Here is a 16570-nt window from a genome sequence, read left to right on the forward strand (position 1 = left end):
TGGGAGTTCGCCCCCTGAAATGCACAGCCCCCTGAAATGAATGGCGGTGGCAAGAGTCGTGCCTGGTGGATCGTTCCCTAAGCCATTGAGCAAGGTTAGTGGCCGCTGGAGACGCAGGGAGGGAGGGAGGCTGTCAGAAGCAGCTGGAGCCCACCCGGGCAGATTAACCCTTGGGCTGCTGAGTACCACCAGCCCATTCACCCGCTGCCTTTCTTCGGCTGCTTTCGAGAGAAGTCAGGCTAGGCGGCGAGGCTGGTGTTGCGGGCTGATGCAAAGGAAGGGGCTTGAGGAGCTGGGGAGGGGGAAAGAGATCTCTTAGAGATCTCTGCTGGCTCCAGAGAGGGATGGCTGGTCGCACAGGCGGCCTCCCCAGCTTTCTGGGGTTAACTCCTCCCCGCAGGTTCAGCTCGCCGAGGATTGTTTTCTGTTTGGAAATCGGAGAAGCGGGGAGGCTATTGACAGGGAAGCGAGCGCTCGCTTTCCCTCTGGAGAGCTCAACAGCTGCTCTCGGGCGGGCAGCGCCTTGAAATCTATTTAAAGAGAGGGAAAGGGGAGGAGAACAAAGCGGGGATGGATGGAGGGAAGGCGGGAGGGAGGGAGGGCGAGGAGGGAAGGAAGGAGGGAGGGAGGGGAGGAGGACAAGCCGAAGCCTCTGAGGGGGAGAGCGAGAGAGCGAGGAGACAACGGCGGAGCAGCCGCTTTGCAGCCGGCCTCAAGATCTCACATCTGTACACTCTCCGATCGATGGCAAGGAGGGATAATATTTGTCAGCTGCAGACCTCCCCCACCTTTTCCATCTAACCCAAGAAGGAAGGGAGTCGGAGGAGGCCGTCTGTCTAAGAGGCAATTCCTCTCGGTTCCAAAAACAAAAGAATTAGCCCGTGATAAAAGAGGAGAAAGGAACCCCGCAAGCGAGTAAAATCCGAGCACTGAGCTGTAAAATAGTCACCTCCTGCCTGGTCCATGGTGTAGCTAAATGCAAAACCTTGGATTTAATCAGTATTGTCTGCCTTTTTTTAGAGTGCTCCGATCGTCAACAATTGTAAATCCTATTGAGTTCAATGGAGAAGAACGTCCAAGCAAGGGGGCCTAAAGATCGTAGTAAGAATTGGGATTTTACACAGCATATCCTTGACTTGGATCTCTTTTTGTGGGACTTGCTTCTAAGTAAGAGTGCTCAGGATAGAGTCTGAACATATCCCAATCCTAAACACAGTATTTGGGAGTTAGTTCTGCGAGAAACAGGGAGCTTCTCCAAATATACGTTTAAGTGTGAAAGGCAAATCAGAACATGTCTGTTATTTCGACCTAAATGATTTGTGGATCGCAAATCATAGTATGCACAATACTATATAAATTGATTAACGGTCTAATAGACCCCCTGCAAAAAAACAACAACCAAAACCCTTCAAAACCCTTTTGGAGAGGAGCCTTAATATGGGGCTGTCAAATGAGACGTGTAGTCTGATCTTGACTAGGACTGCAACCTTACCCTTGAGGCCCAGGGCTTTCCCATTTATTCATTTTTTCCAAGAGGGCACTAAATGCCGATTTAATGTTCTTACGGAGGAAATCTTGGCAATGTGGGCTCTTTTGCAGAGGGTTTCTAACTGTGGGTTTGTCCTGAGTGTGGAGGCTTCACGGTGGTTTCAATAGGGCAAAGAAAAGCAGTGCCCTCCTAATTTGGGACACACACACACACTGCCCTACCCGCCTCGCTTGACGTCCTTGGACCGAAGCCGAACCGGCTGGATGCTGCGCCCAGAGACACAAACGAGGCGAGGAAATGCGTCTGATTCCAACGGGAATCTAAGTGTGATTCCCTACTCTACATACGACGGGGCACCAGAAAAAGTCGCTCCAGTTACCCAGGGACCTCGGCTTCACTGGGCTGTGTGGGTCGGAGCTGTCTTCCTCCCCACCCCCACCCCACCCTTGGCCTCCCAGCGAACGGTTCGCGCACACATGGTCCGCATTTTGCACAGAGGGAGCAGCGTGTTTCCTTTCGCTGCGCCACGATCTGCCGGAGGAAGGGAAGGAAGGAGGCTGCAGATCAGAAGAGGCCGAGGCCGAACTGCAGCCTCGGGGGCGTCGCGCACATGCAGAGTACCTCGACCGCGAAGAGAGGCCGGGGTCTCCCCTCCTCGAGCGCGGCCTTCCCCGGAGGCGCGGCGCGCCAATGGGCCTTGACGTGGCTGCCCCCAGAGCTAATCGGCGCTGGATCCTGCCTTCAAGCGGCCCTTTGTGCGTCGGCCCCTCCGAGGGAGAGGGTGGGAGGAGGCCGGAGGCTCTTAGCGCTTCCCCGCCGCCCGCGCTGGGGGAGGGGAAAGCTGGCCCCGGGTCTTGTTTGCAAAAGAGAAATTTCCTGGCGGGATGGAGGGGGGTGGCGGCGGAGATCTCCAGGGGCTGTGAATGCCTCCCCCAAATCCCGCAGGACCCGGACCCGGAGCAAAGGCTGACATGCCGTCTCCCACAACCTCCAAATAAAAGTCTAACTTATTTGGAATTTATTTGGACATAAAAGAGCCCATACCTGAAGCACCACGATTTGGAAGTCAGTCCTACTGAAATGAACCCGACTCTTATTTTCAAGTCATCGCGCCGAGAAACTCAGTTTCAGGACAGAATATGGATTTAAGGTGTTTAGGTGCTGCTGTACACACAGGTTTCATGACAGTGTCGATATATGGTCGTTGGTCCCGCCTGTATCTTTCCCCATTTAATCCGGATTTACCCTGTCCAAGAAAAAAACCTAGTGAGGTCACATCCAGCACATGGCTTTCCCCAAAGAGCCCTGGAAACTGTGATTTATCTCTCACACCATTATACTTCCCAGCACCCTTAAACTACAATTCCCATGAGTCTTTGTGGGAAAACCAGGGTGCTTTAAATATCCTTTGAATGTATGACGTGGATGAGACTGGAGTTAAAATAGCAGGTGTGGGTGGTGTGGGTGGTGGCGGCGCCATGCTTATATACCAAGAGGGTGTAGGGCAAGGCAGAAGCAAGGCTGTGGCTGCACAAGAGAAACTGGCACGGAAAACCTGGCACGGCCAACCTGGTGCGCTCACATAACCACGGCCTCACTATTGCTCAGCTCTGTTCCATCCCTGTAGGCAGCAGCAACACCCATTGAGGAGGATGGCAGGGCATTGCCACACCACACTGACCATTCCTGTGGGAATATAGGAAGCTACCAGACCATTGTTCCATATACTGTCTACACTGGCTGGCAGTGGCTCTCTAGGGCTTCAGTCAGGAGACATTCCTAGCCCTACCTGGAAATGCTAAGGATTGAACCTAGGACCTTTGATTTGCAAAGCAGATGTTCCACCACTCTGCTCCCCCCCCTTCCCCTCTTCTTAAGGACCTATTTGCTACATCTGAATGGCCTGTTCACAACATTAAGCCCTCATCTGAAATCCCCTTTCCCTCCATAGGGCCCTGGAGCAAGATGACATTGCTTCACATCAGAAACACTTTTTAAAAAAATGAATTTCTGAGGAAATGAGTGTAGGGATCTAAGCCCACAACAGAGAGTATAAAAGAGAAAAAACTTTGATGCAGATCCACCAACAAATTGCATAGAACACTTAGTCTGAAAACTAATGAAGGTAGCAAATCTAAGGCCTATGGAAGTTAAGGAGACTGGAGGTCTAGTTCACAAAGTAGCAGGTGAGGTTAGGTGATTACACTCTTCCTTACAGTCTGTATTAATGCAGCGAGGGAATCCCCTCACTAAATGGTCATCAGTATCAAAAACTCCTGGACACAGAAAAGTAGACATTAGAGAAATGAGTTGTAGCCTAACTTCCATCATAAACTAGTTTCATTTCTACAGATTTGGGGTAGGGGAGAGTCATTCAGCCATGAGATCTTTCAAATGCAGGCTGAAGTGCTACAGACCAGGAACCTCATATGCTCTTTGTAGGAATTTTTCCTTACAACAGCAATGCTGTTGCCATATTTTGAAGAGCAAAAAAGAGGGCACATTTGCCAACTTCTACCATTAATTATAGATCGCTATGATGGCTCTCATTCTGCATACCCATGAAAAAGAGGATGTGTCCTGGAAAAAGAGGACATATGACAACCCTGTAAGGTTCAGAAGGTAAGACTGTGACTGGAAGCATGTCTGCTGCTCCATCCCCAAACTGCTAATTCAGTCTCCACTCATAACCTAGTCACAATTCCTTTAGAGCAGTGGTTTTCAACCAGTGTGCCATGGCAATCTGTGGTGCCTTGAATGATGGTCAATCATGCTACGCGCAACACTGGCCTCTGTCTCTCTTTCCTTCCTCCCTACTCTGATGCCCTCTTGCATCTCTTGCATAGCTGTTTGTTGCAGCAGCCCTGGCTGCAAACTCTGCAGGCAAATTGTGCCTCTGGGGCTGGCCCGTGGGTGCTGGTTGCCTCAGAGTAAGCAAGCAAGCAGGTGAGGGAGCCCAGCCAGCCAGTCCACCAGCCCTTGCTGTTGAGAATGGACAGACAAGTCCCAGGCCCATTTGGGGCAGTGTGAGGAGACACCTCTATTTGGGGGGGGGGGCAGGTCAGAGACCAGAGGACTCCCAAGGAGAGGGGAGAGGAGGCTGAGGGAACGAACACTGCACAAGAGAGGGTGTTTGAAAAAGGGTGAGAGGCTGCCAACTCTGCAGGCAAGGGGTGACATAACTGGGCTCCTGAGCCCCACAGGGGTGTAGCAGAAAGAACATCCAGTAGTTGGTTAAGGGAGCCATGGACTCAAAAAGGTTGAAAACCTCTACTTTAGAGGATCTCTTTAGTGATGTCCATGAAAACAGCAGCATTTGCTTGAAACCACAGCTGCGTTGAAACATTCCAGGAGGCTTAACTGGATAGGGCTTAAAACCAGGCATGGCCAAACTTGGCCCTCCAGCTGTTTTGGGACTACAATTCCCACCATCCCTGACTACTGGTCCTGTTAGTTAAGGATGATGGGAGTTGCAGTCCCAAAACAGCTTTAGGGCCAAGTTTGGCCATGCCTGGCTTAAAACAAAGACAAAACTCCGAAGGAAATTCCAAATAAACACAGTCAGGGTTGCAAACCTGAGCAAGAGAGGAAGAGGGAGAAATTGAGTGATTTGGTGTGAAAAGGTTAAATATTGCAAGAAAGTAGAGAGTTAAAGTTCGGAATGTCAGTTGGCTCAATAATTTTACATGCCTTTTCATCAAGTAATTAATTAAAAGGTAATATATTTTCATAATATGAAAATCTCAGGATAAGTACCTCTTTTGAGATACTGAAATAGATACATAAATAAGTTATGGTGATGAAGAGGATAATAATAAAAAGCATTCAGATACTACAAGTGCAAGTGCTTGACGTGTTTGACTTCATACGACGTTAGAAAGTCCCTGATAGAGAGCTGGGAGGGCAGGAAGACAGTACACAAGTGGTCTTCCTCCTTCTTTCCCCCCTGTGTGTAGATCATATATTCTGAGCACAGGATATCCTGGGTCCACAGCCTCCTGTGTGTCTTTATTTCTTCTGGGAGCTGGTGCTGCTAGATGACAGTCCCAGCTTCATTTATGCTGCGTCTCCTTAACTAAAGCTTTCAGGCTCTCTTTGCCTGCATTCTCCCAACCCCTCCTAGCATTCCCGACTGGCCTTTTGCTGCGGGCAGGAAGCCTGTTATTTTGTGACCGCTGATTAGGCGGAGAGCAGCCCCGCCCCCAAGCCATCCCTGTCCCCCTCTCTGCTGCTAGAGCTACGCTTCGAAGAAGAAGCCCCCTTGCACCAGCCGTTTCTCCCCTCTTGGCTCTCTAAAATAGAGAGGTTGTTGTATTCTCCCACACAGAAGCGTCACGAACAATGCTTACATTCAGCCCATACAGCTCCCTTCTGTGGGACCCTGGCAAGAGAAGAGCCATTCTTTAGAGTGCACGACAAAGAAACTGCAGCCCAACGGGGCTAAGGGAAGGCTTTGCAGAATCAGAGGCCGAGTTCTTCAAGCCACTGTCTCGGAAATAGGCCTCGCTGTGCAGACAATGGGCTCTGCCGGGGGAAAGAGGGCTCTTGAAATCACTTAAACCGGCCTGTCTGATGGGAATGTGTCTAACACTCCGAGCGACGCTGACGACCACCGTTACAGCCCTATATGAAGCACATCCCTTTGGAGTGGCTGCGGTGATTGAGCCCTTGAAGCTCCGTGGGCCTTATTCCCAAGGAAGGTCTGGAGTGGCCAGACCTTCAAAATCTGCTTGTCGCCCATGTCATTGTGCAGTTAGTAAATAAGACTGGGGAGAAGTGGCCCCAAGTCACTTGTAGATCGTTAACATCACTTGGTTTAGTGGTTTGTTGATGGCAACGTCAGCCACTTGGGGCTTACCACGGATCACTCAGGCAGGGAGAAGGGAAGAGCAGAAGTGGGTTGAGATGGAGGGATTTTTCACAGCTGTTAAAGGCACATACACAGCCCACTTACTTCGGACTAGTTGAATCTGTTGCTAGAACACCATTCAGGATAACAGAACTACGAATTTGGACAGATTCATGGAGGAGAAGGCTATCCATAGCTACTAGCTAACATGGCTGTGCTCCAGCCTCCCTGTCAGGCAGTAATGCTTCTGAATACCAGTTGCTGGAAACCACAGGAAGAGAGAGTGCTTTTGGTGTTCCTGTCCTGTTCCCACAGGCACTAGGAGAACAGGATGCTGAGCTAGATGGACCATTGGCCTGATCCTGCAGGCTCTCATTATGTTCTTAAATACTGAACACACTCGGTGTATGACTGGGTCCTCAACAAATAGCCACCTTCTTTCAGCAGACTTTATTAACTTTTTACTGAATGCTAACTCACAATTTAAAACTCAAACGGATATAAATGCGAAAAGAAACAGTTGCGCATCAGTCACATGAGGTAGAGCGTGTGCCTGTTGGTAGTGGGACTGTACGTTCCAAAATCATCAGGAAATTTCTATTTGGGCCAATCTTTTCTAGGTATTTCAGGAAACTTTCCACTGAGCTTTAGGTCTCCTGCACCAAATCAGTTTGCAACCAGCTTTTTTCATTTGGCTAGCTGGTCTGCTGTCCAGTATGGGCTGGGTGGGAGAAGAGAGTCTTGCATTTCCTAAGCAGCTGGTTTAGTTAGTAGTTTAAGTATCTTCATCTCAAAAGCAAGGAGCCCATCCATGGTCTCAAGTTGGGGAGGTCACTTGGGCCATCTCACTGCCCCATGTTCTTCGACCAAGGGCTCAGGGCCAAGGAACTGAGGGTCCCAGGGCAGGTCAAAGGTCTGGGCCTTTGGCTCTCTCCATTGAGGCAAAGGTCTGAAGACTTAACTCTTGTGCCACTGAATTGCAGCCGCAGTGCATTCCCTGGGGGATGGCTTAAGAAATAAATAAATGGAAATGTCTGCAGGCTAGCAATGAAGCCAAGTTGTCTCTTCTCCACTCCTTGCGGGTATACTTTCTTTTTTAAGGCTCTTCACTGGCTTGTGGACTTCTGGCCAAATTTGCAAGCCAACTGACTCTTTCAGCACTGCCTGGCCCCTTCAACAAATGTACTTCAGATGTCACTATAAGGGTGTCGTGTTTATAGTTCCAGCAAACAGCCTGGGACTACCAACCTTGGTTTCCTGCTCCCCGTCATCAATGATGTAAATAGGCAAACCACTGGAGGTGGATTAACTTACTCCTTATCGCCTTTTAACAACCAGAGGGGTTAAAACAGTCATTTCCTTCCCCCACCCTCCGCCCCACGGAAAGCCTACGAATAAAGTGGAGATTCTCATCTGGGTTTACTGACTACGATTGAGCAACGGCGGGGGGAGGTTGAACGGGAGGGAGGAAGCGCTGCTGTAGGTTAGCGCGAAGCATGTAGCTTAATTGGGTTTAAAACCTCACTTCAATACTAAGTATTCACCTAAGGGTGGGTGTGCATGCGTGTGTGTGCGTGCAGGGCAGTGCAGTGCAGGATCCACTCTTTGGCCGTCCTGTTTCAGCAAAACAGGGTGTTTAAAAGGTAGCTAATCCGCATGAAGTGGCCTTGAGCATGCGCCCCAAATTGCACGGGCGAGCAGAGCGCACGAAAGATTTCCAGCCAAAGAGGCAGCAGCTGTTAAATTTGTTGCGAGAAAAAACCTTTCGCCAGGCAGAGGTTGTTCTGTTTTGCTCTCCGCCTAAACAGAACCATGCACCGTTGAAGAAGCACTGCCTTCCTCCCCAGCGAGCGAGCGAGCCAGCTTTGCATCCCTCCCGCCCCTCCCCCCTTCTTAACCGGCTGGATTTGACCTTGGCGGCCTTGGTTGAGGCTGTTGTTTAGCTGAGGCTGCCGCTCAGGGAATATTTCACAGGGTGAGTCTCTCTCCTCCGCCGCCGCTCCTTTCAGCAACTGGTTTGCTCTTTGTATTGCTTTTACCTTTCGCAAGGAAAAACACCTCCCAGGATCTCTTTTCATCCTTGTTGCTGACATACGCTTCCTCTTCTTATCTGAAAGACCACCAAACCGAATCAACCCTATTTTAGGGGAACCGAAGAGGAAGATTTTGTTTGTTTGTGGACTTGGCTCCGTTTATTTCCCTCCTCCTCCTCCTCCTGATCCCAGGGCCACCTTTTCTCGCAAGGAAACCCCACCGGCCATACGAAAATCGTGGTTTGCATTGGCTTAGACATGCAAGCGTGCTCCACCGAGCCGGGTCGTCGATCGGGCTGCAAGACGGAAGGAAAGGAGACAGCGCTGTGTGGCAGGAAATCATTTGATAGGCCAGGGCAGGGGAAACAGCAGCAGCTACGAGCCAGTTAAAAAACACAACCACGGGAAAAGCCCCGAACAAAATACAGCCTCACGTTCTAAATCCAAGAGGCATCTGAAAGAGACCTTTATGAAACAATAGATTTGGGGGGGGGGGGAGGTGTGGTGTGTGTGTCCATGACGTGAGCCCTCTCTGCAATAACAGCAGATCGATCCCTGCTTTTTCACAAATGCACCCACGGACAGCATGTTCGATGGTTTTTATATAAACAGGCGTCCGTAAAGTCGAGAATGTAAATAGTTGCCTACACGCTGAAATTTTAATGTAAAAGCAGAGCGCCGTATGTTTGGCAGCCTTTGGCTGCCGAACCAAGAAAACAGACCGCAAAACTCGGGAGCGCGAGCGGATTTGCAGCAAAAGTTGACTCGCTACCAATCGCGATGCAAATCGGGGCTTTCGAGCAAGCAGAGGGGAGGATTTATTTATTTACATGTCCATGCAGGCGCATACATCCGTGCGCGCTGGGGCGCCCGACTGCACCGGGAAGACCACGGGGAATGGGTGGATTTACTGCAGCCCAGTGATCTAAGGTGAATGGCTGCGCACGGGAGGGGAAAGAGGCTCCCGGGGCTGCGGCCCCATCCTCGCGGGTGGCAGCTGCCGAGCTGCTGCAGAATTCCCCTCTTGCTCGCCTTGCCTGCTTCCTCCGCGTCGCGCCTGCGCGATGAGCTCCCGAGGAACGCCTGCTCAGGAAGCGTGCCCTCTCCGGCCTCTTGCTCCAGCAAGGCATAATGCCACATTAATATGAAACGGCTTGCGACACAGAAAGGCGTCGCTAATTAGGAAATTGATGGGAAGGGGGGCACCGGCGACAGGCTTTGTGAGCTGCCTGTCGGAAAAGCAGAACAGACCGGTCCCTTGTCCCGACGCTTCCCCAGCCCTGGAAACTTCTCCAGGCATCTTGGAGTAGTGGCCATCCGGAGGTGCGGGAGAGAGACCAGTGGGCCAGTGTGGCTTTGCAGTTTGCCAGCCACACCCTCGATGAGTGGAAGGATTTGAAGCTCTTTAGGGAATGTTGCGCTTAGATGAAATCCAAGGCCTACTTCTCTCTCTCTAGTGGGAAACCAGGAGTGGGAAACCTGTGGTCTTCTCAGAAGTTGCTGGACTACAACTCCCATTGACTACTGACCTTGCTGGCTGGGGTGGATGGGCGTATGAGTCCATTCCATTAACATCTGGAGGGCCACAGGCCTGGGTCCTGCAGAATCCAGATAGGGCTTAAGAGACTGAATGCTCCCGACATTTTAGGGTGAGCGGAGAGTTCCCAGCACACAGCAAAGGAGCATGTAAAGGAAAATGGCTAGGTGAGAACCCTGATCTCTGACTCCGTTTTTCTATGTGGAGTGGACTCTGCAGGGAAGTAGCAATGGTGGCTGGTGCCCATCGGTAGGGTGGAAGGCAAGGAGGCCATCAATAGGTGGAGCCAGAGCCAATAATTCCCAAAAGCAAAGATGGATGCATGGATGGGGCAACTATATCTTGGCTTGCCCCCATCCTCTTTCTGAGATCTACAAGGGTAAAACTGAGACTAAGGAAGAGGAAGCTGACAGCCAGAGTCATCCCCTGGGCTAGTTATACACCAGAAGCCTGGCAGGTAGGAACTGGCTGAGAGCAGACTGAGGTTGGTAGGCACTGCCCTCTTCATAGCTGGTCAAGCCAGCCTCCACTTAGTAATCTTGTTGCATGATAGCTGCTTTGAGCAGGGGTTGGGTCAGATGACCTCCTGTTATTTTATGTGAGCCCCCACCAGACCTCAAGAGATGCAGCTCCGACAAAGGTTCAGCACCTCAATGAGAACTGGGCCTAAGACATTCCTCTTTAATAGGGTTCTGAGACCCTCTGCTCACTTTGATGGAATGTAGACACCTCCTTTGCTGAGTTTGCATGTCACTTCTTAGACCACTTCAGATTTTTTGAAGCCCTCACTTTCTTGTTTACAATTGACTCCTCCCTACAACCTCTACTTGAAAAACAAATATAGAAAAAGCATTGGCATTTGAGAGATGATTTACTATGCAGTCCTCAAATTGTTGGACCAACTGTGCTCACACTTTTGCTGACTTAATTGCATTGATTTCTGCAACTGTGGACTGGCCTAAGCAAAAATATATCACATTTATATGTTTGTAGATCTGTCTAAAATGAATGTCTACATTATGAATACGTTTTGTTTTAATTATCAAAAGCTCCATGTCAATGAGAATGCATTTAGACAGGCAGTTCACTAACTACTTAGGATGCATGTGGGTTAGAAGGAAACTTTGAAATAATAATAATAATAATAATAATAATAATAATAATTTATTATTTGTACCCCGCCCATCTGGCTGGGTTTCCCCAGCCACTCTGGGCGGCTTCCAACAGAGATGAAAAATCCACTAAAATGTCACATATTAAAAACTTCCCTGAACAGGGCTGCCTTCAGATGTTTTCTGAATGTCAGGTAGTTGTCCATCGCCTTGACATCCGATGGGAGGGCATTCCACAGGGCGGGCGCCACCACCGAGAAGGCCCTCTGCCTGGTTCCCTGCAACTTGGCCTCTCGTAGTGAGGGAACCGCCAGAAGGCCCTCGGAGCTGGACCTCAGTGTCCGGGCAGACCGATGGGGGAGGAGACGCTCCTTCAGATATACTGGACCGAGGCCATTTAGGGCTTTAAAGGTCAGCACCAACACTTTGAATTGTGCTCGGAAACGTACTGGGAGCCAATGTAGGTCTTTCAAGACCGGTGTTATATGGTCTCGGCGGCCGCTCCCAGTCACCAGTCTAGCTGCCGCATTCTGGATTAGTTGTAGTTTCCGGGTCACCTTCAAAGGTAGCCCCACGTAGAGCGCATTGCAGTAGTCCAAGCGGGAGATAACCAGAGCATGTACCACTCTGGCGAGACAGTCTGCAGGCAGATAGGGTCTCAGCCTACGTACCAGATGGAGCTGGTAAACAGCTGCCCTGGATACAGATTTGACCTGTGCCTCCATGGACAGCTGTGAGTCCAAAATGACTCCCAGGCTGCGCACCTGGTCCTTCAGGGGCACAGTTACCCCATTCAGGACCAGGGAATCCTCCACACCTGCCCGCCTCCTGTCCCCCAAAAACAGTACTTCTGTCTTGTCAGGATTCAACCTCAATCTGTTAGCCGCCATCCATCCTCCAACCGCTTCCAGACACTCACACAGGACCTTTACCGCCTTCACTGGTTCTGATTTAAAAGCGAGGTAGAGCTGGGTATTATCTGCATACTGATAAACACCCAGCCCAAACCTCCTGATGATCCCTCCCAGCGGCTGCATGTAGATGTTGAAAAGCATGGGGGAGAGGACAGAACCCTGAGGCACCCCACAAGTGAGAGCCCAAGGGTCTGAACACTCATCCCCCACCACCACTTTCTGAACACGGCCCAGGAGGAAGGAGCGGAACCACTGTATGACAGTGCCCCCAGCTCCCAGCCCCTCAAGACGGTCCAGAAGGATGTCATGGTCGATGGTATCAAACGCCGCTGAGAGATCCAGCAGAACTAGGAAACAGCTCTCACCTTTGTCCCTAGCCCGCCGGAGATCATCAACCAGTGCGACCAAGGCAGTTTCAGTCCCATGATGAGGCCTGAATCCCGACTGGAAGGGATCCAAATGGTCCGCTTCTTCCAGGCGTGCCTGGAGTTGTTCAGCAACCACTCGCTCAATCACCTTGCCCAAGAATGGAAGGTTTGAGACTGGGCGATAATTGGCCATCGTGGCCGCATCTAGAGATGGTTTTTTAAGAAGCGGTTTAATAACTGCCTCTTTCAGCGGGTCTGGGAAGGCTCCCTCACGGAGGGAAGCATTCACCACCCCACGAAGCCCATCGCCCAGTCCTTCCCGGCTAGCTTTTATAAGCCAGGATGGGCAAGGATCCAGGAGACAGGTGGTTGGCTTCACTCGTCCAAGCAGCCTGTCCACATCCTCGGAGGTAACAGATTGGAATTGATCCCACACAACTTGACCAGACAGGACTCTAGCACTCTCCCGCCCCGGCCCTGCTCCCACGGTGGAGTCTACTTCTTCCCGAATCTGTGCGATTTTATCTGCAAAAAAATTTGCAAAATCATTGCAGGAGAACATGTGGCCCGTACTGGGCCCCGATGTTACAGGTGGTTCCGCTAAATTGTGAACCACCTGAAAGAGTCTCCTGCTGCTGTTTTCTGCAGATGCAATAGAGGTGGTGAAGAAAGTCTTCTTCGCCGTCGCTATCGCCACTTGGTAGGCTCGACGTTGAGCTCTAACCTGTGTCCGGTCAGATTCAGAATGGGTTATCCGCCACCGGCGCTCTAGCCGTCTCAACGATTGTTTCATTGCCCTCAGATCCATGGAAAACCACGGGGCTCTCCGGGCTCCATGCAATCGGAGAGGGCGCTTCGGAGCCAAACAGTCAATAGCCCTGGTTAACTCCACATTCCAGCGGGCCACCAGGGAATCGGCTGAAAGGCCATCAACATGGGATAAAGCATCCCCTACCACTCTCTGGAAACCATTTGGATCCATTAAGTGGCGGGGGCGGACCATCCGAATCGGTCCCACCTCCCTGCAGAGGGGATGGGTCGCAGAGAAGTCCAGTTGCACCAGGAAGTGGTCTGACCATGGCACTTCTTTCGTTTCACTTTTACTTAGTGTCAGATCACCAACATCCGTAGAGGTAAACACCAGGTCCAAGGCATGTCCGCGGCTATGGGTTGGGCCAGACTTATTCAGGGACAGCCCCATGGAGGCCATGCTTTCCACGAAGTCCCGAGCGGCCCCTTGTAAGGTCGTGTCGGCATGGATGTTAAAATCCCCTAGGACGACCAAGCTAGGTGTCTCCAGGAGAACATCCGCCACGACCTGAAGCAGCTCGGGCAGGGAATCCTTGGTGCAGCGGGGAGGTCGGTACACCAAAAGGAATCCTGTACTGCCCCTATTGCCCAACTTCCAGAACATGCACTCAGAAAACTGGGTCTTCCCAATAGGACGCCTGGTGCAAACTAATGACTTCCTAAAAATCACTGCAACCCCCCCTCCCCGCCCACATGACCTGGGTTGCTGTGCGTAAGAGAAACCTGGTGGACAAGCAGCGGCAAGGACAGGCCCATCTGCTTCATCCAACCAAGTCTCTGTTACACATGCCAGGTCAAGTCCTCCATCCATGATCAAGTCATGGATGGCAGTGGTCTTATGAATCATTGACCTGGCATTGCACAGCAACACTTTCAGGTCATGTGGGTATCCCTTGCTGATTCTAGTATTCATCCGGTCAGGGCCAGACTTCAGAACTAAACTTCAGGCAGCAATATGACCTTTCATAGATCCTTTACTCTGTCTTCATCATTATGAAACAGTGGTGTTACCAGTGAGCATCTAAGAACTCCAGTTGTGTATACTGGCAGCTGCCAGAATGCCTTTGGCTAAACTCTTGAGAAGGAAAGAACAAGAACAACAAAAGCAACTGGCTTTAAAATGTTTAGAAAACGATGACCTATCAAAAACTCTTCAATACAATATCCATCTGTATTAAATGTCCAGTTGTCAGTGGGTCACAGTGTGTCTAGTGAGATCACCTTTCCACATAGTATATTTAAATTTCTTTTCTGTAAAAGTTATATTTTTATTGATGTATGCAAAAATCAATAAATGTTATTTTAAAAAATAAATATGATCCTGCATCTGTTATAATCTGAAAAAGGTACTCTGCAGCTTTCTGCTTTATTGGCACTAGTGTTTTCCATTTGCCAAGTTGTTGTTTTATTCCTGCTGAATGTTTGTTTGTGAAACTCAATAGATTCCTACCACATACAAGCCAAGTCCCTAAATGAGTACCAATGAACTTTTGTGGCTGGGCAGACATTTCCATAACCGTAACAACTAGAAGGGGAAATTGTAATCTAATTTGAAACTAATTTGTCCTAAATCTATCATGGGAGATGGGCCTCTACTAATGCTGATCTGGTGCCACTGAACTTCAGGGGTGCTGGTCTGCTGATGTGTAAATAAGGGCTTACATCCCGTACATCAGGGGTGGAAAGCCCTTTTCTGTTGAAGACCACATTGGCTTGGGGGCAATCTGTTGAAGGCCACTTGCTTGAGGTGGGTGAGGCTGCAGCCAGTGGTGGGCAGGCCCAAAATCAGAACCAAAGTGGAAGAGGCACCCCCTTCTCACCTTTTCTACCACCCACCTCTCTCTGTGCCACCATCTCTCTTCCTTCCATTTCCCCTTCCTTGGCACCCTCATGAAACTAGTTGGCACTTGGGCTGCAGGCTGTCCTCTTCTGCCATGGGTGAAAGTGCTACATGTAGGGGGTCCAACTGAAATGGGTAAAATCCATAAACCAGTGTTGTTGAAATTATCAAAGCACGAGGGTTTAACAATGCACTTAATTTGCATTATTTCAAAGGTCTTAAAAACAAGCTGAACTTTCTCTGAACTGTGGCTCTTTCAGTGGAAGTAAGTGTGGGGATGTTCTGGGGTGCAGGAGAGGATATATTGACTAATTATATCCTTATCCAACTTGTGCTAACAAGTTCCCAAAATATCAGCAGAGTTTATAGACATTCCCCTTTAAGTTCGCAACGGTAACGTGTGCACAGGTTCGCTAGAACCTCTATAATAATTACTCTGGTAATTTCCCCTTTGTTCCCTCTTAAAATGCAAGACACGACACAGTCTTTATAAAAGTATAAAAGAGTTTACTCACGTTCTGTTCACAATATGATCCCAGAAGGTAGGCAGGCTTAAAAAAGGTTACATGCACTTAGAAACTATCTTATAGGAAGATAGTACTGTCCTCTCTTGGCTGAGAGCCAAGAGGGCATCCTTAGATGTTCCTCATCGAAGGAAGATGGCAGAGAGAAGAGAGAGAGTGGCTGCCTGCCCTGTGCTTTTATCATTACCTGCACAGGTGAGGCCACACCCACCTCTGGTCACATGCGGAGGAAGTCCGTCCCCAGGAAGTTTACCTGCTTGCTGGACAGACATCCCTCCCCATGTTCTAACATGTACACTCTAGGAATGTTGTCATTGACTGCTCCTGTGTTTACATCCCACAGTAAGTTCCATTCATCTATTTCTAAATGAATGTGTTTATGATGCGACACCAGACTGTAAAGGAACTACTTACTTCAAAGCAGTTCTGTAGGTTTAAAAATTTAAGAGTACTCTTGATTATGGATTGCAGACACAGCTATGCTTCCCCTGCTGCAGTGTTCTATTGCAGATGTCCAGAGAGGAGACAGATGCCCAGAAGGATATACATGGACATGACAAAGATGGGAGAGAAGACAGGTTTTGAATACATGAGTAGTAGAATATTGTCATTTGAATGACAAAAGGAAGTACAGGAAATATGAGACTCTGGTAGCTCAAGAAGGCCTTGTGCAATTGAGTACCAAAGGGGGATATGGCTTCAAATAGTCATGCAGGGTATCAAATGAGACGAAGAGCCAAATTTTTTACCCATAATATTGCACAAAAATGACAAGGTTACCTGAATTTTAAGCCATACCAGCCAGCCAGCCAGCCAGCCAGCCAGCCAGCCAACCATAATTACTGCTAGATGTTCCTGTTAGCATCACTGAGAAAAAAGAGTAGGCATTATATAGTGCCCCCCCCCTCCAGAGTGGTATTAATAGTACTTGGTGAGGATGCAGTTTAGATCAGGAAAACAGTGTAGGGGGGCAAAAGAACCTTCATGCAGTGCTGCTGCTCTGGTCAAAACAGAAGCCCCTGTCAGTTAGGTTGTGATTCACTATCAGTTGAAATCTAAGGCCCAAAACTGAAGGGATCTAAAACATCCAATAA

The 16570-nt window shown here is 49.6% G+C and overlaps 1 long non-coding RNA gene across 4 annotated transcripts in view; it reads right to left on the bottom strand.

Moving 5' to 3' along the window:
* Nucleotides 1-2320: 2320 nt before the first annotated feature.
* Nucleotides 2321-16570, bottom strand: part of LOC307215339 — a 58168-nt gene continuing 43918 nt past the window's right edge. The window contains exons 3-5 of one of the 4 annotated variants that reach the window (XR_013838456.1): nt 15891-15977; nt 8378-8448; nt 2321-2735 (exon numbers count right to left, since the gene is read on the bottom strand). This is a non-coding gene — a long non-coding RNA (uncharacterized lncRNA). Of the gene's footprint in view, nt 2736-4423; nt 8449-15890; nt 15978-16570 lie in introns of those variants that run through there. The other 3 variants (XR_013838455.1, XR_013838458.1, XR_013838457.1) reach the window with 3 other exon arrangements.

The sequence above is a fragment of the Podarcis cretensis genome (genome assembly GCF_951804945.1).
Source record: "Podarcis cretensis genome assembly, chromosome: 4".
Lineage (NCBI taxonomy): Eukaryota > Metazoa > Chordata > Lepidosauria > Squamata > Lacertidae > Podarcis > Podarcis cretensis.